General features: G+C 53.5%; 1 protein-coding gene across 2 annotated transcripts in view; it reads right to left on the reverse strand.

Moving 5' to 3' along the window:
• Window positions 1-25,027, reverse strand: part of ELFN1 (extracellular leucine rich repeat and fibronectin type III domain containing 1) — a 110,977-nt gene extending 85,950 nt beyond the window's left edge. Inside the window, exons 1-2 of one of the 2 annotated variants that reach the window (XM_054842347.1) lie at window positions 24,978-25,027; window positions 1,452-1,564 (exon numbers count right to left, since the gene is read on the reverse strand). The gene's annotated coding sequence lies outside the window, so the exon portion shown is untranslated. Of the gene's footprint in view, window positions 1-1,451; window positions 1,565-21,507; window positions 21,615-24,977 lie in introns of those variants that run through there. The other variant, XM_054842346.1, reaches the window with a different exon arrangement.
• Between the last annotated feature and the right edge of the window lie 1,465 nt (window positions 25,028-26,492).

Raw genomic sequence — 26,492 nt, forward strand, 5'->3', positions numbered from 1 at the left:
CCATTTACCCACTGGCATGGCCACACTCCAACACAGATGTCAAGACACCAGATCCCACCATGGGTTTCCTCTGCAGCTTACGTGCTGGGGACCCCAATGCTCACATAGGGCCATCTCCTAAGAGGCCCCAGGTGCAAGCCAGCCCTAGCAAGAGCAATCTGTCCACTGCGAGTCCCAAATGGCTGCGGCAGGGAGAAAACGCAAGTGCGGCGATGGGGAAATGCAAACCGGAGTGATGGATGCCATGAAAAGAAAGGGCTTCGCTGAACGCAGTGAGTCCCACTGGACGTGCATTTATAAACACCAAGACGATGGATAGGCTAATTCACCTTATTGTCCCAACCCTCTTGCTCAGAAGACAGAACAAGCAACCCAGATAAATGAGAACCCCCAACCTGCAACAGGGCAGTTGCCAAGAATTTAGTTCTTGGGTCCTTGCTTGCTCCAGGACCACATATTTAGGACAGCACATCACCTGACAGGAGAAGGCTGGCTTGTTTTAAACTGGCCTGTGTGCCTGGAAATCCCTTTTTCTCCCTAGGAAGACAGATGTGATGGCTATAATCCAGTGGCCATGCTGGGCCAGTGCTTCAGGGACATGGGCTTGTCAGGGTTGAGCCCAAAGTGTCAGACAAAAAACAGGTTCAGAAAGTCACCAGCCCTCCCTTTCCCCATCCTGGGAACCACTGCTCCCCTCAGGGGGAGCAATCCCTATCCTCTTCAAAGCAAACTAAAACCGGCTTTTTGGCTTGTTGCTGGCCCTTACAGGCACGAGAGCACCTTATTGGGAGACTCAAGCGTTCGGCACAGCCCTAAAAAACAAGGCTGCTGTGTGAAGTGCATGGATTAAGGGTGGATTAAGAAAGCCCAGGAGGAGCGGCTAGCTCTGCTCCTACACTCAAAAGGCTGCTCAGCAGCCACAGCCGATGCAGCTTCATCCTGCCCAGCCCTTCGTGCAATCCCTAAGAAGCCGCTATGGTGTTGGGGAAGCAGCAATTTCCTACGCTGTGTTCGACTTGACCTGGGGAGGGGGTAACTGCAGAGCACGTGCTCTGCTTTCCAACACTGCTGCAGGGAGGAGAGCAGAGCTGCCTGGCGCCCGGCTGCAGGAGCACCCAGCGCCGCTCCAACCCTGTTATCATCGAGAGGAGTTGGACAATTAACTTCCACAGGAGCAGATTAAGACCACCAGCAAATGCAGAACAAAACACCGCTGTTAACCACCTCTGCACGGTCGGGCAGAGCAGACAGAGCCTGCAGAGCCCAGAGCTGCTCGGGTGCAGAGCGGGTCCCAGGCAGACAACTCATCTGTGGCATGAGACAAGTTTAGAGAATCACTTCTGAAGTTTCCCTCTTGCAAACACCTTATTCCCCTTCTCTAGTAATGTAACAAGCAGGTTTAGCGCCACGCAAACAGGGAACAGAGGATAAAACAATATACCAGCCCATACCTGAAGGTGCATCCTTCCTTTCTCACCAAGCAGCGGGGAGGACGTTGCTGTCTCTCGGTAATTTTCCAACATCCTCTGTTGCAGGTAGATTTATGCACTGATCATAGTTGGAGCTGTTAATAAAAAAGTGCAAAGAAAAGGATTTTACTATGAAGGGGTATATTTACCTACCCTATGTAGGGCTGCTTTTCTTCTGGCTTTGCATTATCATGACTTTCTCTCTTTTAATTTTTTTTTCTATGATTGACCATGTTCGGGGTTCAAAGCTTTAAAACTAAATAGTGGATCTTCTTTCATCTACTACGCATGAGAGAGTCAGAATCATTACATGGCTTAAATGGATATTTTGAGAGGGACCCTGGACCGAGTAGTTACTACTTTCACTGGGAGCCAGCGGGATGAAGCTAATTTGCAAATAATGTTACACGCTGGTTTTACTTGAACTCGAGGGAAAAGGCTGCAGTGGCTACTTGTCATTCTTTGTGAGAAATTGAACAAAATGGAAATTGAGTTCACTAGTACAAAAAAAATATATATATAAAAATCCGCAGCAGACTAATTTCTCCTGCACCAGGGGAACGTCCCAGGACTGCAACGAAGCCGTGCCTCAGCACGTAGTGCTACCGCTCCCAGGCACTGAGGACAAACAGACCGGCCATTCTTTTCCTGAGAGCAGATTTTTAATTCCGAGAGCTGCGAGCATTTCTCCAGCTCGACTTGAGCCGCCTCTTCCTTACGCAGTTCAAAAGACAACTTTCCCCTTTAGCATCACAAATGCCTTTCCCCAGGAGGGGGGAGCTCCGATATCTGCAGCGCTGCATCTTTACAGCGAATTGCCTATCGATGACTTTGTGGCTAATATATACAATGAGAAGCAGAGAAGCTAATATAATGTAATTTTCCATGTTTACTGCATTATTACAGTGGTTGAATCTGCTGATTAGTTCCTATTTTTCTTGCCATCTCTTCCTGAGCATCCCTTTTATTTTTGCCCTGCTTATCTGCATACAGAGTCATTTATCCGTACGGCTGGTGTAACAGCAAGCAGGGCCAAAGCTATCATTTCTCCTCCCTTTCAAATTTAATCTTGCAGACCTCAATCTTTGTGATACCGCTATTATTTTGTCCATATCTGATCTAACGGGAACCAGCCATTATTTTTTGCCTTAAAAAAAAAAGAAAAATGGAAAAAACTAATCCAAGCAAAAGATAACGATGGCTGTGGCACTAATGATCCTTGGCATATCTCCTTGCAATGAATCCGGTGCTAAAACAGAGACCGTTTGTTTCCCTTCGCTCTCCATAACTGCAAGACTGACCCCTCATGCACAGGCAGCTCCCCACGAACAAACAACATTGCCCCGATCTCCCGGGGGATTCATTTCACTGCCAACTATCTCAGCAGCCCTTCTTATTGTCCTAATTTATTTACCCAAATTGTGGAAAAACAACTCAAGTGGAGCCGGACACCCTCCAACAACATGACTGCAACTGGCTTCTTCAGTTTTGTTCCCCTACCAGCTAGGAAAGTCTCTTCCTCTGACAGTTATCAATTGAAAAGGGAAATTTTCCCACAATACAAACAACACCAGAAAGTTCTCTTCGTTACTGTTCCTTGAAGATCATTGCAAGACATTTTGCCCCCCAGCTTCCTCAATGCTCCCCACCTCCCAGCTCTGAGCAGACTATCGCCCCGGCTGGAGATCATCCACTGAAGCATCAAGCCAAGCTGTTCTGCACGAGCCAACCACATCAGCCAGCTGGGATTTACTTGGGAGAGGTGAGGAGATGAATTGAGAAATCTCTCTCCTCCCTTCTCCTGCACCCCAAATACCCAGAGGTTTTTCAAGCAGCAAATGTGCCCGTCCAGCCTCCTCACTACACATCCACAATTTGCACCATCACTCTGCGGTTTCTCCCTACGCCGCACTCTTCACCTCTGCCTGCAGCCCAGAGACTTTCACGTGCCCTCCCCTTCCCCCCAGGAATATTGGAAATAAATCACGGGGCCACATTTGGCTCTTGGTCTGCAAAGCAAATAGAGACTTGGAGCTGCTTCAAAGGCACATGGCACCGGAGGGCACAGGACCCTGCCTGTCCCCCACACCAGGATTTGCGCGGATGAGACTTGCAGAAATCAAACTGAGCCCCCCCACGCACCCTCTGCCAAACAGGCCTGATTTGGGGAACCCCTGGCTCACGTCGACATGGAGCTCCCAGCTGCTCAAGCTGTAGCACTGTGGGAACCTGAGCATTTCTTGGTCTAGATACAACACAGCGTGTATTATATTTATTATTAATGAAAGATTAAACATTATAAAGAGCATTATTAATTTTAAAGCTACTAACAATCATCAGCTGTCCCTCACTTCACCCTGCAAGCCTGAGAGCTAGAATGAAAGAGCAAATTCCAGCTCAGAGCATCTTTAATAGAGGCTGCCGCAATCGAGAGCCAGCTCCACAGCTCAGGGCCATGGGCATTTTCCACAACTAGTGAGGAACCTCAAAGGTCTCCTAATGTGAACAATCATAAAAAGCCAGAAATGGCAGAAAAATAACTCTGTTAGCCTTGTCTTTGGAAAGAAGGACTTGCGCCAACCTCCCAGCTCTGCAACAGCAAGTTGTCTTCTTGTGTCCCAGTCTGCACCCGTATCATCACCCCAAAAGCCCAGGTTTGCACAGTGACCTGTGTCACAGCAGTCATTAGATGGTGATAACCCATTTTAGCACCAAGGGATAGTCCACATTTCCAGAAGTGTTCCTTGCCCTCTTCCTCCTTGGAAAAATGCGGCTCTTCACAGTCTCACAGGAGCGTGCACCAAACAAAAGTCACAACAGACCCTTCACAAATCGGTTTTCACGGGACAGGACTGTCCCTGTGACCAGATAACACTCATCTTGCCTCCCAAAAGCAGCATCTGCTCCCATCAGATGTGCTCCATCAGCACCAGGAGGGAGCAGGGGCAGGGCCATTTCTGCCCTGAATCCTCCAGCGTCTCCGCAGGACAAGCTGAATGGGCAGCCACCAACCCCAGCGGAAAATCAGCGTGTCAGAAGGGCACACGTGCAAGTACAAAGCATCATTTGCACGCCAGCAGTAACCTTTTCCTGCCGGCTCTGGCACATCAACATGGGTAGTGAATCACATCTCCTTTGTATTTCACTCGGAGGAACAGGGAGAAAGAGGTATTTTACAGAGGAGAGCCACAGAGAGCCCCTCCTTGGAAAATACGCTATTTTTGGTACTGTGGAAAAGAGAGGGAGGCCCAAGAGACTGAGGTAGCTGCTGAAACCCAGAAAGGAATCTGGCAGAAGAGCCTGGAGCATAATTCAGATATCAGGGACCAACAACCAGGACCAAGCTCCACGTCTGAAGACTGTACCAGGCTCAGGACCGAGATCTGTGCTTCAGCGCACATCTACCCACTCGCCTGCCCACCAACGCTCCTGTGAGCCACGCCAACACGGGATGCTGCGGAGCAAGAAGGTGACAAGAAGCACTTTGCTTATCTAGATCTTTCCTAAGCACGCAAAGACCTGGCTCCTCATCCAAGTGCTAATTCTCACCCTCTTTCAGCCCATATTTTTTTTTTTTTTCAGCTTTTCTACAAATCCAGAATACATTAGAGCAATCAGCACAACATTTAGCAAGAAAGTCATATACTACGTTTCTGCTTGGCATGATTTTGAAATGGTTAAGCTGTTAAGCCCTGAAAGGTAAGTTTTAAGAATACAGTGAAAAAAAAGAAGCCAAAAATGAAAATAAACTAACAGTGGGAAAATTAGAGCATGACATAAAGGAACCGTTTGGATGGATACCTTCTTCCAGGGAAATGGTGCATGCTGGCTGCTGCCCTCCAATGTCAGGATCTCTGCAGTTGTGTAGCACTTGGACTTTCATTATGACAACAGGGAAAATAACAAACTGAAAGTCAACACTAGCACACAAGAGAGGGAGAAAGTTTTCCTAAGCTGAGATCAAACCTCTTACAAGCTTCTCTAAACCACAGCCACGTTGTCCCTGTGGCTCCCTCTGCCCATCTCTCTCCCCCTGCAAGAGGGATGCTGTCGGGGCAGGAAAGCGTTGCTGGACGCACACCCAAGCACTTGTGTAAGGACTGGCAATGGTCCAGGGTGGGGAGAGACCATGGCAGGTACCCTAGAAATGCTCATGTATCCACATTTTCCAGATAAACCCTTCCAACGAGAAGCAAATCCTGCCCCAGTCCGTGGCTCACCTTCATGTGACAACCCCAGCGATGCTGGTCCGTCTAAGGATAGTCAGGTTCTGCCTAGGACGGTGAGGGGGACAGAGAGGGCTCCCGCCTTCACCCCAAACAACTTGCTTTGCGCAACGCAGTGACAGCTGTGCAGTCCCCATGTCACTCAGAGATCCCTCCTGAATTATACGCTGCTTTGCTGCTGTGCAAACTGACTTGGTGACTTGACTTACGCAGCCAGTTACTGGACTGAAGGACACAGCTCCAATCACAGCCATTTTACATTGATTTTTATCATAAAATGTGATACAATTCTGGATCAAAAGACCTCCCAGAATCCATACATGTGACAGCAGCCCACTACAGCTGTGACACAAAGCATTAAGGTAATGACAGTGCCAGTAGCATTCATAACCTGCTACTTTTATGTCCACCCAACCCAGCGCAGCTGAGAGACAAGGGCTCTTCTCCTCCCACTCCAGCCTCCCCCAGGTCGCTGTGAAGTGTTTGTTATTCAAAGAGTTCTCGCAAGAGAGCTCACTCTCTCCTGGGAGGGTTTGGATCAGAGGCATCAGGTTAGGTCACCTACAAAGGTAATGGTGGGAAAAACCTTGTTCCCCAGCACATTCACATCTGTGCACATCTCTGCAGAGGTCAAGCATGCTCCTGATAAGGGCATCTCCTGTCCAGTTCTATACATTGACCCAGCTTCAGATGGGCATGATAAAGGAGATGAATAAGCAGCCAGACACAGCCTTTTCCTCCATCCCCTAAAACTTCCCCAGCTCAGGTCCTCCCCTGCCTTTCTGAAGTGCCAGAGCATCTTGCATTGTGTTCACATAGTCACAGGAAGAAACCCATGACCTGTACCCCCAAATACCTCTGCTCCCCCAGGAAGGCGGGGACCGGAGCAGCCAGCCCACCAAAACATCTCCCAGGATGGATGTAGGTAAGACTTGCCTAGACGAAGTCAACACCAACCTGATACACCCCTGGCAAAAGTCCTGCTTCTCAGGGGAAACTGAACTGAGGACTCCCAGAGGTCCCTTGTGCCAGCATTTCCGAGTCCCACCTTGCGATCTCCCCTCCTGGACTCATCCTCCTCCACAATCTTGAAATTGCAATTCTGCTGAAAAGCTCTCTGTCGCTGTAAGTGGAGAATCTCATCTCTGAAGCATTGACAAAACCCTGGGATTTAGTTTTTATTGCAAAACCAAAGCCCCTTCTGTGCGTGGCCCTTCCCTAACGACAAACAGCACCTCCGTAGCTGTCGATTACTCCTGAATCACAGCACAGTTACAAACAGGTTGCAAGATGGGGTAGAGCACACAGTGACCTGCAGAGGACTTGGGCTGAGAAAACAGCACGATAAATGATTACTTACAAAATAAGTATAAACAATTAATTAAAAATAAGATAAGCAATTAATTACAAAAAATTGACTTACAATAAAGTCAAGGGGCAGCATTTCAACTGATAACATTCTCACAAGGGGGAGAATTTTACTCCGTGCTGGCATTTATATTGCCAATTGCTTCCACAGTGCAGTCTCAAGAAGCGCTTGCTCCTCATCGCTCTGGGAGGAAGGCGTTCAGCCATCCCCAGCCTCCGCCGAGAACGCAGCCTGGCAGGACGCAGCCTGGCAGCCTTACCCCAGGGCACTATTTCTACTTCAGGCAGGGGGAATCACTCCCCCAGATAAGGTGGGGAGCAGCACAGTGCTGCTCACAGCCAGGGATGCACCCAGCCTCCACCGATCACTAGTGGATGTGGGCTTCGAGTCCCCTTTTGCTATTTCAGCCTTCCTCCATCCCACTTCTAAGCGAGCTAGCAGGATTCATGGGAGGCTGGAGCTGGATCTTTAGATGTACAGCTCACAGAATAATGCCCAAACAAGCACACACCTTCTTCTCTCAAGTATCATGTTATCAAGTGCTGAGTCTCTTTAAAGAAATTACTGTACAAGTGTCCCTACTGCAGCACAGCAAAAAAAATGAAGAGGGTGAAAACAAATCAGTATCTATGGAGGAGGTGTCCTGCCCATGGGCGCTTCAGGGTGAATATGGGTATTTCTGCACACCGGCAGCCTGGGCACTCTCGGTGCAATACATGACTTCATAACAAAAGATGCTGAGAAGGTGCCGGAGGAAGAGAGGAAACTGTTTTTCCCTTCCTTTTGATTTACACATGCTTCTGCTGGCACTGGCTCCTGGACATGTATTTCTCCATGCTCAGCTACTGCTGAGCATGATAATATAGAAGCGCAGACCCAGGCAGTCGCTGTCTGTGGGCTCCACTGTAGATCAGCAACACGATGAGGAAAAGGCTTATTTGCATTGCCGTCATTTGGTATTTGCAGCAGGATGCCAAGAGCACAGAACGGCCACAGTAGAAAGCATCTGATTTAACCTCCACACCACACTTTCCTGAACGCATTACCCATCGCAGACCTGGTGCCAAATCCTCCCTAGCAGCCCTCCGTGCCATCCCATGATGGAAAGGCAATCAAAAGCACCTCTGAACTGCCCAGAGCGTGTGGCAAGGGCAAGGTCACAGCACCCACCACCATCCCCAAGGTAAGGAAAGTTCCTGTGACACCACTCAATCCACCACAGTCTGAAGGAGCCCCTTGGCCCTTCTCAAATGCCTCAAGTGTTCAGCTGTGGAGCTAGGAAACACCAGGAGAGCCTGGAAGACAAGCAGTTGTGTTATCACACCATCATCAGGAATGAGAGCACACAACTCAACACGAGTGTCCTCCGTTGGCTTCAAGGGCACCAACACATTGAAATTCCCAGCTGATTCAGGGCTCTCATTTGCACTTTCATCACAGCCATGGCCAAGAGCTCTGTGAAGGCTTTCCTAGCAAACCCAGGAGCTCCTCCAGGACTGGCAGCACCGGTTTTCATCTGTGCAGTGCTTTGTGGATGCTCCTGGAGCAGAGCATGGGAGAGTGACGGAGGGATTTTAGCTATTTATGAAGAGTAGTTTACATGCTTTAAATGTAAAGATAGAGGCAGTCTTGCTCAGAACAAGGGCTTCTTTCCTTCAGGTTTTTTTCCTAAACTGCTTCCCTCATCATTAGTACTTCTTGCCACAGCGAACAACCAGGCAATTCAATCATGTTACCTTGAACATACCATGGCAGACAGCTAATGCCATAAATCATGTCCCTTTCAATCTCCATTATATAGGAAGAGCAAATGTATTATGATGCATGTGTCATTACACACCAATGCCCTTCCATTATCATATAACTGGATACCCCCAAGGTTCATGATTTGCAGTATAATAGTAATTTTTAAAGAACCATTGGTAATCAATAGCACTCAGCATCCCTGTCTGGATCATTTGCAAAACAAATAACACCACCGATCTCAAACAACTTTACAGGAGGGATATTTAATCCTCATGAACCGCATTATATGATGGATAAGCGAGGAATCCTAGACTATGTATCATGTATTTTCCTTGGATTAAATATCACTTCAATCAATGTTGCTACCAGCTGTACAATGCTGCCTGTGTTTGCACTAAGTAACGCTGAAGTATTGTCTTACAAACAGACATCAGCTACGTGCCGGGCACCAGAACCACGCGGCAGCTCCACGGGGCGTGAGGAGGGGGGCAAGGCAGAGGGCAGAGCGGTGAGCTAGCCGACGCGATGCTGCATGGGGAACACACGGCAGCGGGCAAAGTTGGGGGCACAGAGGGCTGCCAGGGTCCCCATGAACAGGGCACTGCTGCACTCAGGGGTCGTAGCAGACGTTTCGCACTACCACAACCGTTGCCCACGGGTGGGTGAGCAGTGCTCAGCCCCGTGCTCGCGCAGCCCAAGCCCTGGGGGGCTGAGCCCGGCAGAGGTGATGCTCCCTCCCGGGGTGGGTTTGCTCCGCAGAGCTCACTGAGGCACGGACCTGCCCTCGTTACCAGAATACCCAGCATAGCCTCCACACCAAAAATCAAATCACTGGCAGAAGGAGGTGCTGTCTTCAGCCCCTTGTCAATACAGAGCTTGGGTTTAACCAAGTTACTACCTATAACTCTACAAAAGTGCTAGGTAGCGTTATTTAATAAGAGGTTCAGCTGTCTGCCTCATTAGCTAACAGACAGACCTTAAAGACAACAAACAGAGGCTCGATCCACTTATTGCTTTTCCTTTTTCTCCAGCACGTACCGCCAGAGGCTGTGATTGGGAAGGTAACTTTGTCCCAACCGCTCTTGCCCTGGCTGCGGTCAGCCTGTCTCAAGTCCATCCCCACCCCAGGCCGTGACAACCTTTAACGCAGCTTTTACGTATTAAAACTGAGACAGAAGCAGCTGACCCAGCAGGACCCCGTGCAACCAGCGCACGGAGAGGCGCTCAGGAGGACAGAACCGACCCCAGGGGCTGATGCACCCCCATGTGTACCTGCCTGTGCTGCAACCCCCGAGACAAACCAGCCGGCATCCAGCTCAGGGCTCCCTAACAAACATCTCTGAAGTCAGATTAAAGACAGCCACAATGCCTGCGCTTCAGCAGCCTCGCTGTCAGGGAGCCTGAATTACCTGTTGCACAGCCGAGAGGTGGCCAGCACCTGCATCTTTCCTTATAGATGGCTTTCCGAGGCATGAAATCCACATTTAAATTTTTTATGCAGGTTTCTGCCTCTTTGGAGCTCTCCGGCAGAGCCCTATCTCGCTACCTGCAGCTGGAGACACCTTTAGCAAAATCTTCAGCTCCTACTGATGTGGAAAAATTCATGCATTTCTCTGCTCATGTAAGCGTGGGTCTAGCATTCACGGCACTTCCCAGTGATAAGCCCCAAATCACTAATCACTAGAAACCCTGCACTTTGGTAAGGACAGAGAGAGTCAGGATAAAAAAAACCTACCACCCTTGGACCCTAACTAAACACTTTAGCTGCTGGAGATTACAGAATCCTATTTAGCAATATCAGAGTGCATTTTCCACAGAGGAAACATCTTCAACCTGGCTATAGGAACCCAGGTAAATTAAATATTTTGGGAGGAAGAAGCCTAAAGAGTTTTGCTTGTTTGGGCTCATTTTTAGAGACAAATGCATTCTAGAAACGGGATTAACTGGGACATCCTGGCACCCCTTCAGGCTCAGTGGCACCTCGACTGGGCTGCCCCAAGGAAAATGCCATTAAAGAAAATAAAGCTATTTTCAAAACTAGAAGGACAAATTCTCCTCCCAGTTACACCAGTGACCTCGTGACTCTCCACAAGGTTGGGAGGCACAGCTCTGATTTGGGGCTATTTTGAGCATCCTCCAGAGTCACCAGGCACCCAGCAGGCAGAAAGCACAGAGAAGCAGGATGAGGCCCTCACCTCCAGATAGTCAGACCCAACCTGTTAAGACACCAATAATTTTCAGCAACTAGAGGATAAAACAAATCCCCTGTTTAAATAAAACACTTAAAACGCTCCAGCCAGCGGGCTGGAGGAGGCACAGCCGTTTCCCCCCTGCTGCCATCCCTGCTCAAGCATTATACATGTCCACGTAGTACAAACTTGTTCAGGGCTCTTCCACAGATGAAATATTTAAATGGTTTATACATTACTATGCCTTTTAATTTAAATAAGATGGAATTGCTATCAACTGACTTGGGCTGACTTGCTTTCCCCACCACTTTTTTTTTTTTTAAATCTTCCACCTGCAGTTTCATCAGGCTGTCATCCAGCAAGATCTCAGAGCTTCATGAGCACAATCCATGCTGGTAAATGGATGGAGACCTCTAGGAAAGCTCAGATGCTGCACAGTGATGAGGAAGCACCCTTTGCTCTCTCTTGAGTGAGCATCTGGGCTATGGCATGGCTGAAGGGATATCACGTATCAGAAGGGATGCAGAGCCTGGACTTTCCCACCTGCATTTGCCTGGCTGGGATGAGCACCACCTGTCTTGCCACCCGCCCCAACCTGTTTGCATCACCCTTTTTTGGGAGCTGCTGCTCTCACCCCCAAGGCAGCAGCTGCATTTTAGCTGCTGGTGATACCAGTAAAAGCAAGACCTGGGGCAAGCTCTGGAAGACAAGACGCAACCAACATGTAATTCTCTGCCAACGTGTTCAGACACAACCCAAAACCTCTGAGAGCATCAGGCTGGGAGGAACTTCCCAGCTCACGTGGTCCAGGGGAGAGCCCACCACGATACCTGGGCTTTCACCCCACTGCCATGTCCAGCTCCCGAACATCTTGGGAGGCTGCGCACACGCACTGGCTCCATTAGCCAACTTGATGGACAACGAATCATCAAAGCAACCAGCAATTCTACGCAAATTCACCCCCATGTTCTCACCCCAGAGGCCAGGGGACCCAACACTGCTGCCCGCAGTGCAAGGGGAGAGAGGACACATCTGTGGGGAGGGAGGGAAGATCTCTCCCTTGGACTGCAGAAGCCTAAAGATGGAAAACGCTTACAGCTGTGTATGCATCCATATGCATAAGAGAACAGGCCCTGATCCAGCACACGCTTACGTCAATCTGCCGTCACCAAGATCTAGAAGAACATTTAAAATTAAGCAAAAAATTTCCTTGCACTGCAAAACTAAGGACAAAGAAAGGAAATAAGTCTCATGGTTAGAGCAGAAGCAGGTGTCGAAGGACTTGGTCCCACCACAGGCTCCAGCACCAACACCCCAGGTAACCCTGGGCATGTCACTTCACCTCCGGGTTTACCCACTGAACACAGCTGCCAGCTCTCCAGGCGTGACACCCCTTACAACTACAAGGGGCTCTCAGATGGTCACAGAAAACCTGACCAGCTTTGAAGACTATTTCCCATCTGGTCCCCACAGCCGGCTCTTTACGTGCTGTTTGCAGAAGAGGAGGTCACCTGTAACTCAGCAGCTCCAAGGAATACCACAAGCCCTGGCTCCAAGGAGCTGCTTATAATCTAAACCACAGAAGAAAGTCAGGATTCACAATAATACTTCAGATTTTGCCTGCTGAAAATAAAGACAAGAGCATTTCAAAATAAATGGGGAGAAAAGCAAGATCAATAAGTGAAACGCACTTATTTCCCAACCCAGCCTAAATAAAATGAAGTGTATTAGTCTGTTCACCATCACAAGTAAGAGCTCCAGTGCAAAAGAATGTGTTACCCTAAGGGCTACACAACAAGATACTGTTTTATGGCTGGTTTTTTAGTAAGATAGGGACTGGAAAGGAAAAAAAAATCAGAACAGGAACCAGTAATTCTTCACTGGGGGGCAGGGGGGGGGGAAGCCATGCAGAAAGTTTGGGGCTTTTTCCCCCAAAGCCAGTGTGGAATTAGAGAACCTACAACTGAGTTCACAACTGGAAAGCATTTGAATACAGAAGAGGACTTCTCTGCAAAACCATTAGTGAAGCTCAAGATTAAGACACTGACCCACACAGTAAACATAAACTTCTCTGAACTTTGATGGGGTGGTGATGTTCACTTTGCTTGTAAGCACAACCAGTGGACTCAATGATCTTAAGGGTCTTTTCCAACCTAAACAATTCTATCGCTTCTTGGGGAGCTTTAAGAATTGCATCCCACAGATTTATTTCCCCTTCTTTCTTTAAAGATGGAGTAGTTACACAAACTCCACAGCCTGATTTCTGCTCCTTTGTGAACTGGGACAGCTGTTGAAACATGTTGATTTATTGAAGTTTTCCTTTCACTCCTCTGTGGTAAACGTTCTCCAGGAGCAGTTGCATTATTCCTGTGCCCACACTTCAGCACTTCCCTAGACAAGGTAAATAGGAGCCAGGCCAAGCGAGCAACACAGGACGGGCTCAGCTGGGTGTCCATCCCCACCCAGCCTGTTTGCACCCCGCAGTTTCAGTCCTACCTGCAGGGCAGAGCTGGGCAGATGCGCAGCTCAATCCCATTCCCACCGCAGCGTCCTGCTCTGCTGCACAGTTTGCAAAGCACAGCCTTTTCCTAGCACGGGCCAGGTCCCCGCAGTCTCTAGGGACAGAGGCTCAAACCCAGACAGCATAAAAGTTCAATGGTGCCATAAAGCACAAGAGATAGGTTTGAACTCCTGGATTTTAAACAGAAAGCCACTTCCAGCAGCTCTCCATCCCCTTGGGCCACACACCAGACCTTGCAATTCACTGCTCTGCGCTGCCTTCCCAGGAGAAGGCGGCTGGAAGTGACATTACTGCAGTGCCTCCCTCCATCCCCAGGAGTTAATCGGCTCGGTGACACCAACAGTCACATCCCTCATCCTGCCCGCCCCGATGGACACCCTGTCACACTCACTCATGCTGCGCCCCGAGCAGGGGCAGAACCAGCACGAGGGTTATGGGCTTTGTTTCCAAGCCACATCCTGGGGCAAGAGTAAAGCAGAAATAGGTACTTTTACACCTCAAATCAGGTGTTCAATACCTTTTTTTTTTTAAAATCATTGCCTTTTTTGCATTGCTTTAACAGCTTTATTCTCTTTGCAATCAGAGCTCAGAAGGGTGGGTGGGAGATGCCCCATCAGTGGTGCTCCACACACCCCTGCTTTCACTCAAGCAGGGCCAGACACAAACTTCACAGCACAGTGATGAAAACAAACTACCTCAAATCCTCAACTGTCCCAGGCTTTTTCCTTGTGATCAGACTGACCAGCTGCCCAGCCTGGAGAGGGAAGAGTTAATTAATTAATGTCACAAGATGAGCACTTGGGCCATGCAATTACCATCTCCTGCTAGAATACCTTGGTGAACTGCCGGCATTAATGGAACCAGCACTGAGCTGAAGTCAAGACATTTATCCTCTGACAATGCTCTATTGCAACAACTTTATTGTGATGATACTGGATGATTAATGCTTACAGCCGCTGTCATTTCCTTTGATAGATTTTTGGGGCTGTGGAGTGACATTTGCTCAATGCACCGTTCTTGAAAAGCTGCACTCATCGTAGCGTAGAGGAGAGAGATGCTCTGTGCATCCAGCCGTTGGCAACCAGGCTCTCTGCAAGCTGCGGGTGGCCAGGAAAGTTACTCTGCGGAGTATGGGGATGCTTACAGAAAAGCCTTGCCTGGTAAAGGCTGCAGGGCGAGAGGAAGGTGCGTTAAACAGCCAGTGTTGTAAGACATGGCGAGAGTTGTCTCATCCAGTGGAAAGAGAAAAGGCTGTTGGTTACAAACATCACAGCCAAGAGCTGGAGCAGACTCTGTTTTGCCACAAACACACTGGAAGATCAGATCCGGAGCTGAGACTCTCCAGCACTGAGCTGCAGCCGTACCAAGCTCTCACAGCTGCTCTTGAAGCCAAGAAGCATCCAAAAATCAGATCAATCAGTAAAACAAAATGCAAACATATCTTAACCATAGCATTCACTGATAGAAAAAAACAACCAACCCTTGGAAACCTTAATCTTAACCTCTGTGCTTCCAAGTTCTCCCTACTTGTAACATGAGAAAAAGAATTGTCTACCTCACCCAGCAGCTGCTGCTGCAAGGTTTTCCTAATCAATCAGCTCATTAATTCATGCAAAGCATTAGATAGACAGCAGATGAATGGATTTACACAATAGTCTTTTCTACAGTGCAATATTTCTACTTAATTCTCCGCCAGCAGCTGCCTGCCCACCGGCACGGAGCAGTCCAGGCTCACGCAGGGACACCCACGAGGTCCGGAGATGTGGGGTCTCCCCTAGACCCAAACAGCACCCGGGGCCACGAGGGATTCCCTGGCTGGAGACAACCTTTTCACAAGGCTTCTTACAGATTTGATTTTCATCCTGTCATATTTAAAAAGCTGTCTCAGGAGCGTAATGATTTTAAATTCACTCACCACCGCAGTCAATCAATGGAGCAGCGGCGGCGGCTGCTAGTGCCTCGCTAGCAGGTGGTGATGAATGGGGCTTTCGAGGCTGCGTCGCTCGCCTCCAAGCAAGAGGAGAGCGTAGGCAGAGGGTGGGGAAGAGAAGCAAAGCCAGAAACAAGAATTAAAAAAAAAAAGGAAGAAATGGGGTGGGGGGTAGGAAAGCCCAACCTGCTCACTGCAAACTTGGGACAAGCGTTTGTCCACTCCAGGAAGGCACAGCTTGGAGGGAACAGTCTTGGCTTGCATTAGTCTCCCTGATTTGTTATCATCCTATATCTTCAATAAACCAGCCAACACATTTATTACAAATAAGTGCTAACCCCAAGCCTGGCTCATGCAGAGGACCAGAGCCCCGGCCACCAGCCTCCACCTTGCACACGTGTCCCTGACCCAGCTTTCCTCTCCAGGAGGAGCTGAAGAACGAACACCCAAGAACAGCTCTCAAGAGCACGTCTTCCCTCAGGACAAAGGGCGCAGCATTGAAGGCAAAAAGCAGACAGACACAAGTCCCACCGGATGACGCACAGCACCCCGTGCCTCTCCATCGCCGAGCAGCTTCGGGTGCCAGCAGCAGAGAGGAGCAGCCCTGCGTGCTCACAGCCACCCCAGAGACCAGAGGGTCAGGGAGCACCAGTCCCTGTAACTACCATGAGTTTCCAGGAAGGTAAAAAACCCCACAATTAAATATATGGGCGGGGGGAGCCAAAAACAACCCACCCTGCTTGGGGGAGCACAAAGGGCCTAATCCTGCTCCAGCATGCTGCCGATTGCCCTGCTCTACCGAGCAAGGATGCTGCTCGGCATTTGAAAGAAGCCACTTTACATCTGGGCTCTTTTTCTCCTTCCTTCTCCAATTACAGGGTCAGGTCAGTGCTGTGCAGCCTGTGAGCTTAAAAATATTCATCATATGGAAAACCTGGATTACCAAAGAAGCTGCAGTTTGTAGCATAAGCATCACAGCTGGGTGTTGCGAGTCTCACAAAGCAGAGAGGGGAAAGAGTCAAAAAATGAAACCTACCACACCAGCAAAATAAAAATAAGAGGCAGTAAAAGTAAATTAATGATGTTGCTCCAATTTGAGCAAACACTAATTAAGAATGTGTAATTGAATTAATGCATTATTTAGAAACCCTAGCAAATCCTGAGCAGGGATATAAATACATCACAGGGTTCCTTTGACATCTCATCTCTCTCACTCCTCACTACCCACAATTTGTTTTAACATCACTAGAATCTCCAGATTTATTTACATCGTTGTCACTCACCATTGTTTCGCACTTACCCCATACACATCTATATCCCCTCCCCTCAACTCCTCACACCCAAGTGCTCCATATGGGGCAGTGATGACCGTTCGAAAAGTCAAAGCTGTGTAATACATTGGCTCAGCTCATCAACCACTTCTCCTCCCAGTAGTCACAGGTCTAGGTCTGATTTGTTTAGAGCCCAGAAAAACATCAAATACCTCATTAAAAAACAAATCCACCTTCTAGAAATACAGTTTTTCTACAGCTTCAAGTGTTGGTTTCTTCCACATTACACTGGGAGAGGCTCTGCACAAGCAGAATCTAAGCCTGGCCCAGAATAGGTCAAGAAACCGGTATCATCGTACCCTGCAAATACGGGAAAACAGCATCTCAGGAAAAAGGGGAAAAAAAAAAAAAAAGCCAGACCCCCAAAGATTTTGCAGCAGATGTTTGTACCTGTGAAAGGTCCTGAGATATTGCATTTGCAGCTGGGACAGTTTAGTAGTGCTTTGGGTATTTAGCAAGAGGCTTTACATACATTATTCTTCCCTCCTTCCGAGCCCTTTGCAGCAAGGCTTACCGCTCTTACTACACCTGCATTTCTAGGAAGAGATACAAATACCTCAAAAGGAAAGAAAGAAATCCAGTTAAATTGTTTAAAACTGCTAAAGACACTTGTAAGGAAAGCAGCATGAGGAAATAACACGGGCTAATTCAAGTTCACACACACATATATAGCTCTAGGAAAGGGAAAAAAAAGCAGCAGCATTAAAGCATCTTGTACTTTGGTATAAACATATACTGTAGCAAAATATGCATGCTGTTTATAAAACATATTGGAAGACTTTCCCTAAAAGATGCCATATAAAGTATAAAATTTTATTATCTCTGCCTGTCCATTTTACAAAGATATACGCAAACAAGTTGCCAAATCTGCCTGCAGTTTAACTCCATTAAATCCGATGAATGAGTTTGGCCCACAAAAAACTCTGCACTTACTGTAATAAAGCTAAGAGCTGATAGCAGCTGATACAGTAAAACACATACATTTCCATACACTTATTCCTGCTGATTTAAAAATATGAGCGAGCTACAGAGATTGCCCTTGTCCAGCTCCTAAAGAAATGCAGAAATGGAGGAGAAAAAAACCCAAGCCTCACAGTTTTCCTCTCCAGTCCCCCCCAGGCACAAAGGGAAGAGGGCTGGGGAAAGCCAGCAGGGTTGCGTCCATTTGACTTTTCCCACCAAGAGCCCTGAACACGTACGATGTGTACTTGAACAAAACACCTGATGGTTTGGTCCCCAAGTTGGGCAGGACCCCACCCAGCAGGAAGGGGGTCACAGGTCTGGACCCCATCCTGGGACACCCCCTTCTCCCCCACTGGTCCCCAGAGAGGGGAACACGCTCAGGCTCCCGGGACAGGGATGCTCTGCTCCCTGAGGCAGCTGGCCACAATTTTGTTTGCAGAGGGCTTTCCTCACAGTCAGCAGTTCTCCAGCCACTGGGTCATCCTGAATTATACCTTGAACCTTACATTGCATGGGGGACCATGCCTGGACCCAAATGACAGATTCTAAGCCTCCCCTCATTGATAGGGTTTTTTTTTTGTTTGTTGAGGGTTGGGGGTTTTTTCCCCCCCCAACACACACAGCTTTTTCTCACGCTGCTGTCATAACCCCACCAACTCCCATCTCCAGGTCCCTTACACAGGCTGATACGCACCCTGCGCCATCAGTGCCGCCTCCTCCAGACCCTCCTGCCCCAGCTCCTCACAGTGCACAGAGGCTCCAGGTCCCCCTCACCTGGAGCTAACTCTCACAGCTCCTTTCTTAGATATTTATTATTATTTCTTTCTATTACAAGGATGTCTCAGGGACCCAGACAACCCTTGTGCTAGGGGCTATACATACATTCACCACTCCAGCAACCAAACTACACCTCATGTATCATTTCATACTCTTCCTCCTCTTTCTCTGCACCGAGCCCCTACCACCCTGGCTGCCACCACTCTCCTGGGGTTGTAGCAGACATGGGACCAAGGCTCAGGGTCTCCACTCCAGCTCCTTCACCCCAGGGTCCCCACATCCCTACTGCTTTCACAGCTCTGCCTCCTTCCTCACCCACAGTTTGGGGCCATGCATGGCTCCATAGCTGTCCCACCAAGCCCCACACAGGTCCTCTCCTCCCCACCAGCCTCCTCTGGGCCCAATTTGCTGCTGCTTAGCATCACACCTCCACCCCCCCACACCCAGATGCAGTGCTGTCCCACCATCAAGCTCACTCAGACTCTTCCCAGGCTCTGGGTTCATAACACCAAAAGAAGCCACCAACCATACCAGATCACACAAAACACTGCTCAAGGCTGCGCTCCCAACTCATACCCCCCTGCAATAGCTTCCCCTCTCCACCTCAAAGCCTTGCGATGACTCCACCAGCTGCCTCCCCACACCCCCATCGCACACAGCTCAGAAAGGCACAGCCTACCTGCAGCAAGCCCCCAGCCCCACATCTTCTCCTCTGGCAGCTCCTTACTGCCCTGCAGCAGCTCCTTCTTAAGTCCCCCTACTCCACCAGGCTTCCCTTTGCTGAGAAACCATGTAATCCCAGGCTTTTGCTACACCTGGAGTTAACACCAATTCACAGCCGAGTGCCAGCAGCTGGGATGCTGCGGGCACTGCTGCGCTGCTGTGGCTGTTCTCGGCGTGAAATCCCAGCTCTGGAGCAGCCGGCAAGGAAACTCCACCCGGACCAGCGTGGCTGGGGTGCGCCTGGCTGCTGCTTTCCGTGTCCCTCTGGGACACAGGGCTTCACTGATGTAACCCGCTTGCTTGTTCCCAGCATATGCACAGGGAAAATAAATATTGGAAAAAATTGCCTGAGGATGGGGTTAAGACTCTACAACAGGCGGGGCAGCACTGGGCTCTCCAGGGCACAGACTGCGTGTCCTGTCCCTGTCGCAGCTTCTCCAACCTCAGCGCTACATCCAGAGCTTGACTCGGAAATCTCCGAAGCACTGGCCATGTCCTTCTGTTTGCATGCATTGTGCAATCCTATATTTAGCATATGATGGGAGAACCGAAATAAATAATCCATAGCTCATAATAATAAACCTTGCACCTCAAACAAGCCAAAAACCTGACCTTTCATAGTTAAGTCGTCCTGGTGAGAGGTTGGATCTTGTGTTTTCTGATCATCAAACAGAAAAGCATTAGCCAGACAGGGAGAACAAGCTCTTATCTAGACCTGATTTCTCTCCCCTCCAGGGGATCCTGTAGGATATTTCAGTTCTCTCTAGCTCGCTGTATGACTCTTCCCTCCCCCAGTTGCTTGAAATCAGCCAAATTCACAATCTAATCTGGCCGGGAGTCAAAGGGGAGAAAAATCAAGTCCTAATGCAGTGACTACTTTGAATGGGGAATTGAAGCCAATCAGAAAGGCATTATTGATCCCTGCTCAGAGCACCTCGGTCAGGGAGGGGAAAGTCACGGGCAGCCGCAGAGCTGCCCACCGCAGCCAGCCGGGGCTGCCCTGCCAGGCCTGCAGCTTTCCCAGTGCTCGCTCGGCCTGGGAGCCAGCACAGGGAGGGAGCCGGCCCCAACTGGCACGAGTTCCCTGCCTGTGCGTGCAAGTAGGGAGAGCACACAGCACCCCTGTGCCGGCACCGGAAAGCACCCACGGCATGCACTAGCCCACAGTGTGCACTAGCCCACGTGTGTGCAAGAGCATGACCCGTGTGCTACCTACCGCGGTGTGTTTGTGTGCAAACACTTCTAGCGTGCGCTGCTTTGGAGTGAACCCATCTGCAAGAGCAAGGCTGCTACATCAAATGGTGTGTGCGTGCATGTGTGCACAGCAAGGGCTACATGCATTTAAGCAGTGTTAGTGCAGGGCAGCTCTGCGCAAGAGCCAAAGCACAGGCTGCAGGGCAGGGAAGGGGTTGTGCATGTGTATGCATGTGTGTACCTGTTCCCCTCAGCTGCCCGCCTGCGTGACCCGCAAGCACAATCCCTGCAGCAGGCAGGGGAAGGCAGCAGGGTGGCTCACCCCAGGCAGCGGGGCAGGTGCGGCAGAGGACAGGGAGCAGCCAGACAGGGCTGAGCTCAGCTCTGGGCATCCCTGGGTGAGATCCCGACGCTTTGGCCCGCGTTTGCACAGGCTATGCATTCCTCTGCCTTATGTAACCGCAGCAGGGACGGAGCAGCGAAGGGGGGACAGAGATCGGGGGGGGGGGGAGCTCCCCACTGAACCCCTGCCAAAGCAAAGCGGGCCGGAGCAGAAGCTGGACGTCCCGGTAAGGTAAATCTAGACGCCAGGCCGAGGCAGTTGCATTGCCACCGGGTGGGCTGGGCCCGGCTCGGGGCTGCCCCGGTGCAGGGCAGGTCCGGCCGCCGGTGCCGGTCCCCGCCGGAGCTGCCGCCCCGCTCGGCAGGGCCAGGGCACGGCTCCCGCCGCGGCGGGCAATACCGAGCACAGCCCGGCCGGGCCGAGCCGGCTGCCTCCCTGCCCGGTGGGGGCTGCCCAGGAGAAGGGGCTCAGCCCGGACCCCTCCCGGACCAGCGGGACGCGGGGCGGCCGTACCGCGGGGGGAGTCCTGGGAAGTTTGGGGAATCCCACATTTTGCAAGGAGGCAGGAGGGAAACATCCCCCCTGGAAAAAAAAAAAAAAAAAAAATTTAAAAAAACCACAAACCCACGCGGGGTCCCGGTAGCTCCTGTCCCCCCGCTCGGGCTGTGCCCCCCAGCCTGCCAGCCCGGGCACCGCGGGGCCGTGCGGCCACCGGCATCTCCTTACCTGCCGGCGTCACGTCTGCTGCTGCCTGCCCTGCTTCGGCTCTTCCTCCTCTCCTCCTTCCTCCTCCTCTCTCCCTCTCCCTGCTGCTTGGGGCTCTTTATGGAGATTCATTCATTCATGCCTTCCCATCGGTCCCTCAGCGTTTCCCTGCCTCCCGGAGGCAGAGCGTGTGACGCCTCGCCCCTTTCCAGCCACTTTCTGCTGTCACAGAGCGGCGCTGCCCCAGCCCGGAGCGGCGGCCGGGCTGGGACACGCGTGGGCAGCGCCGGTCTGTGGGAGCGTCCCCCAGCGCGGGGTGGGGGGTGGGTGAGTGGGCGGGCGTGGGTACGGAACGGACCCGCCCTGGGGGGTACAGACGGTCTCTGGCGCCCGTCACCGAGGCGTCGGGTCGCCCCCAGGGCTTTTCCGTGCTGCCCTCCGCCCGCCCCATCCCACGCCACGCCGCTGCCCATCGCCGCTCGCTCCCAGCCGGCCCTTCCCCGGCCGCCACCGAGCAGCGGCTGTCGCGGAGAGGGCGCGGGTGGGCCCCCACCCCCCGGCCGGCCCCCGGGCAGCCCTCGCCCCCTCTTTGCCTCTCTGCTCGCCCCCGCCTCCAGCCCAGCCCGTCCTTCCTTCCTCTCTCCCGCTGCCTCCGCACCCGCGGCAGGACCGCATCCCGCTCCGCGGAGCGCTGCCCCATCCACCCGCCTTACAAAAGCGCTGACTCAAGCCCGGAGGGGAACGGCTGAGCCCGGCGTGGGGAGCCAGGGCTTCCCGGCCAGCCAGACACTGATCCCCCGGCCGGTTCCCCCCCCTCTCCTCCCCGGGGAGGACGCCCCCATCCCGGGGGGCCGCTCGCACCTCCAGGTCACCGTGTAAAGTTCATCCCTGCCCCAGCCTTCCCGAGGAAGGAGGGTCCCTCCGCTGCCCCCCCGCTGCGCTTCAGGGGGACTGGGGACGCGCTCCCGGCTTCCTCCGACAGCACCCCGCTGCCCACTGCCCCCCGCTGCCTGCACACCCCGCCAGGTCGGGGCAAACCCGGGGGGGTGGGGGGCTGTAAGCCCTGCAAGGTGCCAGGCAGCACGGCGGGAGGTGTTGAGGGGGGTGTTATTTTAGGTGCTAAACTTCAGGGCGATTGCTTCCTTTCTGCACAGGCACGGGGTTATTCTTTCCAGCCAGGCAGGGCGGAAAAATCCGCTTTTTCCCTTAAAGACATCGTCGGAAATTTGAAGAGCAGCATCTGCGCTTGGGCGCTGCCGGAGCCTTCAGAGCGACAAACCGTTAATTTGGGGCGAAACCCCTTAAAAATACTCCCCGAAGGGCCCCGCCCGCTCCCCGGTGAGCCGTGCCGTTTCCACAGGCGGTGCCACCCCCTTTGCAACGTTGCCATCAATTTCTATTAACGATCGCTTTATTCACCGCTGCAAACTTCTAAATATTTAATACAGTGCAAACCGGCACCGAAACGCACGGAGCTGGCGGGAGGAGGCGAGTCCCCGGCTGGGGAAAGCGTGAGCGGCTGCCTCCGGCTGAGCCCGGCGGCACCGCTGCCTCTGCCCCCGGGGGAGCCTGTTGAATCGGCCCCCCCCTTCCCCTCCCTCCCCTAGGCTTTCTCGGGGCTGCAAATCACAGCCTGGACGTGGGCAGCATCGCGGTTCCTCCGGGCTGCCCGGCCCGGGGAAAGCAGGGATGAGCGGGGATGCGGAGGTTTCTGGCTGGAGGAGCAGAGGAGGGTGCGGGGGGGGGACGACACATCCCGACGGGTCGGGATGTCCCCAGCACCGGGACGCTGCTGCCGGCCGGGTCCTGCCACGCACGAGTGGAGCAGCCCCGCACCAGATCGAGCAGGATGGGGGCTGGGGACCGCCGGGGGTTTGGGCTGGTTGGAGGGGTCCTGCCCGGAGCGGGGTGGGGGGGGCTAACCCCCACCACCCTGGCATCCCCGGGGACAACGGCACCGCCTCGCCGGCAATGTCAGGCGGGACACCCCGGCGGGGGGCGGGTCCTGCACAGGGACCCCCCCAGGGAAGGAGGGGGGCGTCCCAGCCCGACGCCGGCGAGCGGACGAGGCACCCCTCCTCACGCCCCCCCCCCCCCCGCGGACCCCCAGCCCCGGCCGAGTTTCATTAAAATGCCATCAAGAAAATTCTTTGGCAACTCCGGCCGCGGTCTAACACCGGCTTCGCCGACTGGCGAGTACCCCGGTCCTCCGGGCTCAGCCTGAATTTGGGAACTGAGACAGAACTTTACAGCAACATCCGTCATTATAATTAAAACTGCAACACACCCACCGGGCAGGAACACGCTCCCGTCCGTGTCTCCCCCCCCCGCTTTTTTTTTTTAATTGAAAAAAACAAGCGAAAGCGGCTCAAACTCATAGACAGGCACCTGCCCCCCGCCTCCCCCGAGCCATCAGTGCGACGGCAGCCGTCCACCCTCCCGGCCCGCAGCCGCACCGGGCGAGGATGCGGGACCGGCGCCGTCCCGGGGACCGGCCCCCGGCTGGATGCCATGTCCCCCCCACCGGAGCACGGACACCCCCCTTCCCCAGCCACCGCCGCCCTCCTCCACTAATTTTCTTTAATTAAAGCTCTATGTGCGGCACGTTTCGCGAGGACAGAAATAGCCGCTGAAGGAGCGCATGTGGGGAGGCAGGTCCAAACTGCCGGCGTGGGAATGCAGAAGGGATTGGGAGGGGGGGGCAGGGGGAGCAGAGCCGGGGAGCGGCTCTACCACGGCCCCCACCCCAAGGCCCGGGGCCTCCGGGGTTATTTGGGGTGGTGGGTGAGATCTCCCTCCCCTCCCTCCCAGCGCTCCGTGCGGCGGGGAGGGGATGCGGGCGGAAGCCCCCCGCCCCTGCGGGACACTGCTGGCACCGGCTCTTCCCCCGGAGCACAGGGGCTTCCCGCAGGCAACAGTTGCAGAGGCGGCACGCAGGGGCTCCCCCAGGGATGCTCCGGATCGGGCGCACCCCGCAGGCAGTGGGGAGACCCCGAAGTGGGGATCCCCCATGGGCGGGGGGGATACGGGCCGGGCGGCCGGCGGGGCTCCCCCGGCTCCGCACCCCCGACCCGGCCGGGGGAAGCCTCTCCGGGCCCGACCTGCCCCCCGCACCTGGGGGAAGAGGGTAGCAGGGGCGGCTCCAGCTGAGCCCGAGGACCCCCCGCCCGCGGAGGGGAGGGCGCCCCGCTCCCCCCCGCCGCCTGCCCCGCGGTCCCCTCCCGCCGAAGTCCCAACCTGGGCTGCAGCCGCGAAAAGTTTGGCGACACGGAGCGGCCACCGGGGGCTGCGCGGGGCTCGCCGGGCACTCGGGGCTCACCGAGCAGCGCCGGGCGCCGCCGCGGCGGGGAGACACCGGGCGGGGGCCGGGGCGAGCTGGCACCGGGCGCCGGGCCGGTGCGGGGCAAGGGCCGGGGGCTCAGCCCGGGGTCAGGGCCGCGGGGCGGGGGGGGTGGCGGGCGGGCTGCGGCGGGGGCTGCGGGCACACCTACCTGCTTCGGCGGCGGCTCCCGGCGCTCGGCGGCGCGCCCAGCCCCGAGGCGCGGTGATGGGCAGCGGGCGCACCCGCGGTTGCGGCTCCCCGCGCCCTTCCAGGCGGGCGGGCCGGGGGCAGGAGGCGGGCAGGGAAACGCAGCCGGAGCCGAGCAAATCCCAGCGCTGGAGCCGGCCTCCGAGAAGAGAAGGGCTGCAGCTCCTCACTGCGTCAGGCGGAGAGCCCTGCCCGTGCAGGCGGCGCCGGGCAGCGCTGCCAGGCCCGGGGGGCTCCCATCGGCACGGCACGGCTCGGCTCGGCGCGGCTCGGATGAGATGGGCACGGCTCGGCACAGCGGTGCGGTGCGGGCAGGGCGGAGGTGTGCGGTGCGGCGCGGCTCGGCTCGGCCTAGCACGGTCCGGTTCGGCTCGGTATGGCTCGGCACAGCTGGGCTCGGCACGGCACGGTTGAGCCTGGCTCGCCTCGGCTCGGTGCGACCTGGCTGGGTCCGGCCGCGCTGTCACGGCACGGAGCGATAAGCGGCTTGGCCGGGAGAGCCGGGCTGGCACCGGGGGAGCGGGGGGGCCGTGTGTGTGTGTGTGTGTGAGAGAGAGAGACACTGCGTGTGTGAGACACTGCGTGTGTGTGATGCCGTGACAGTGTGTGTGTGGGGCACCTTGTGAGAGTGGGGGGGTGAGTGTGTCGGGATTTGTGAAGGTGTGAGTGTGCATGTCGGGGGTATTTGTCTCTCTGTGTGACAAAGTGCTCGTGTGTGTGTGTGTGTGGTGACACCTTGGGAGGGGTGTGCAGAGGTGAAAGTGTTGGAGCGTGTGTGTGTATGTTGGGGGGATGTGTGTGTGTGACAGGTCCTGGGGGGTGCAGGAGCCTGAGTGTGTCTGTATTTATGCACATGTGTCCCTGTGAGCCCATGTGAACGTCTCTGTATGTCCCCATGTGTGCACGGCAGCCCCCCCCAGCCCTCACACCAAACCCGAACCTCCATGGGTCAAACTGGGCCCAGCTGGGCAGCACCAGGTGACGCTGGGAGCACTGGAGCTGGGTGAGCCGGCTGGGAGAGCCAGGACAGCGACGGGGCTGGGCCAGGACCCCCGCCCGCAGCCCCCCAGCCCCTGTGCTGAGCCCTTCCCAGGCATCCTCCTGCCCCAGACCACTCCTTGCCTGACCAGAGACTGCCATCCCACCTCCCTGTTTTTGTTTTGTTTGTGCTGTTTTAGCAACACGACACACAACTTCAGGGTGATTAAAGCGTGGCTGGCACTGAGCCGGGCCCTCGGAATAAAAGCCGCCTTCTCTCCCCCAGGCACTGTCATTTGAGGTAAGGACTGGCCAGTGCGTTTCTTGTGATGGCACAAGGTGTCTCAAGCCATCTCCAAAACCATCTCTCAGCCTGCAAGTCCCTTTTGCAAGGAGGTGGCAGGGAAGACAGAGAAGGTGAGGTGCAGGAGGGAAATTTCACTCCTTTCAGTTTAATAGCAACAACACCAACACCACCAGAGCCAAAAAAACCTGAAGC

The sequence above is a fragment of the Grus americana genome, chromosome 15, assembly GCF_028858705.1.
Source record: "Grus americana isolate bGruAme1 chromosome 15, bGruAme1.mat, whole genome shotgun sequence".
Taxonomy (NCBI): domain Eukaryota; kingdom Metazoa; phylum Chordata; class Aves; order Gruiformes; family Gruidae; genus Grus; species Grus americana.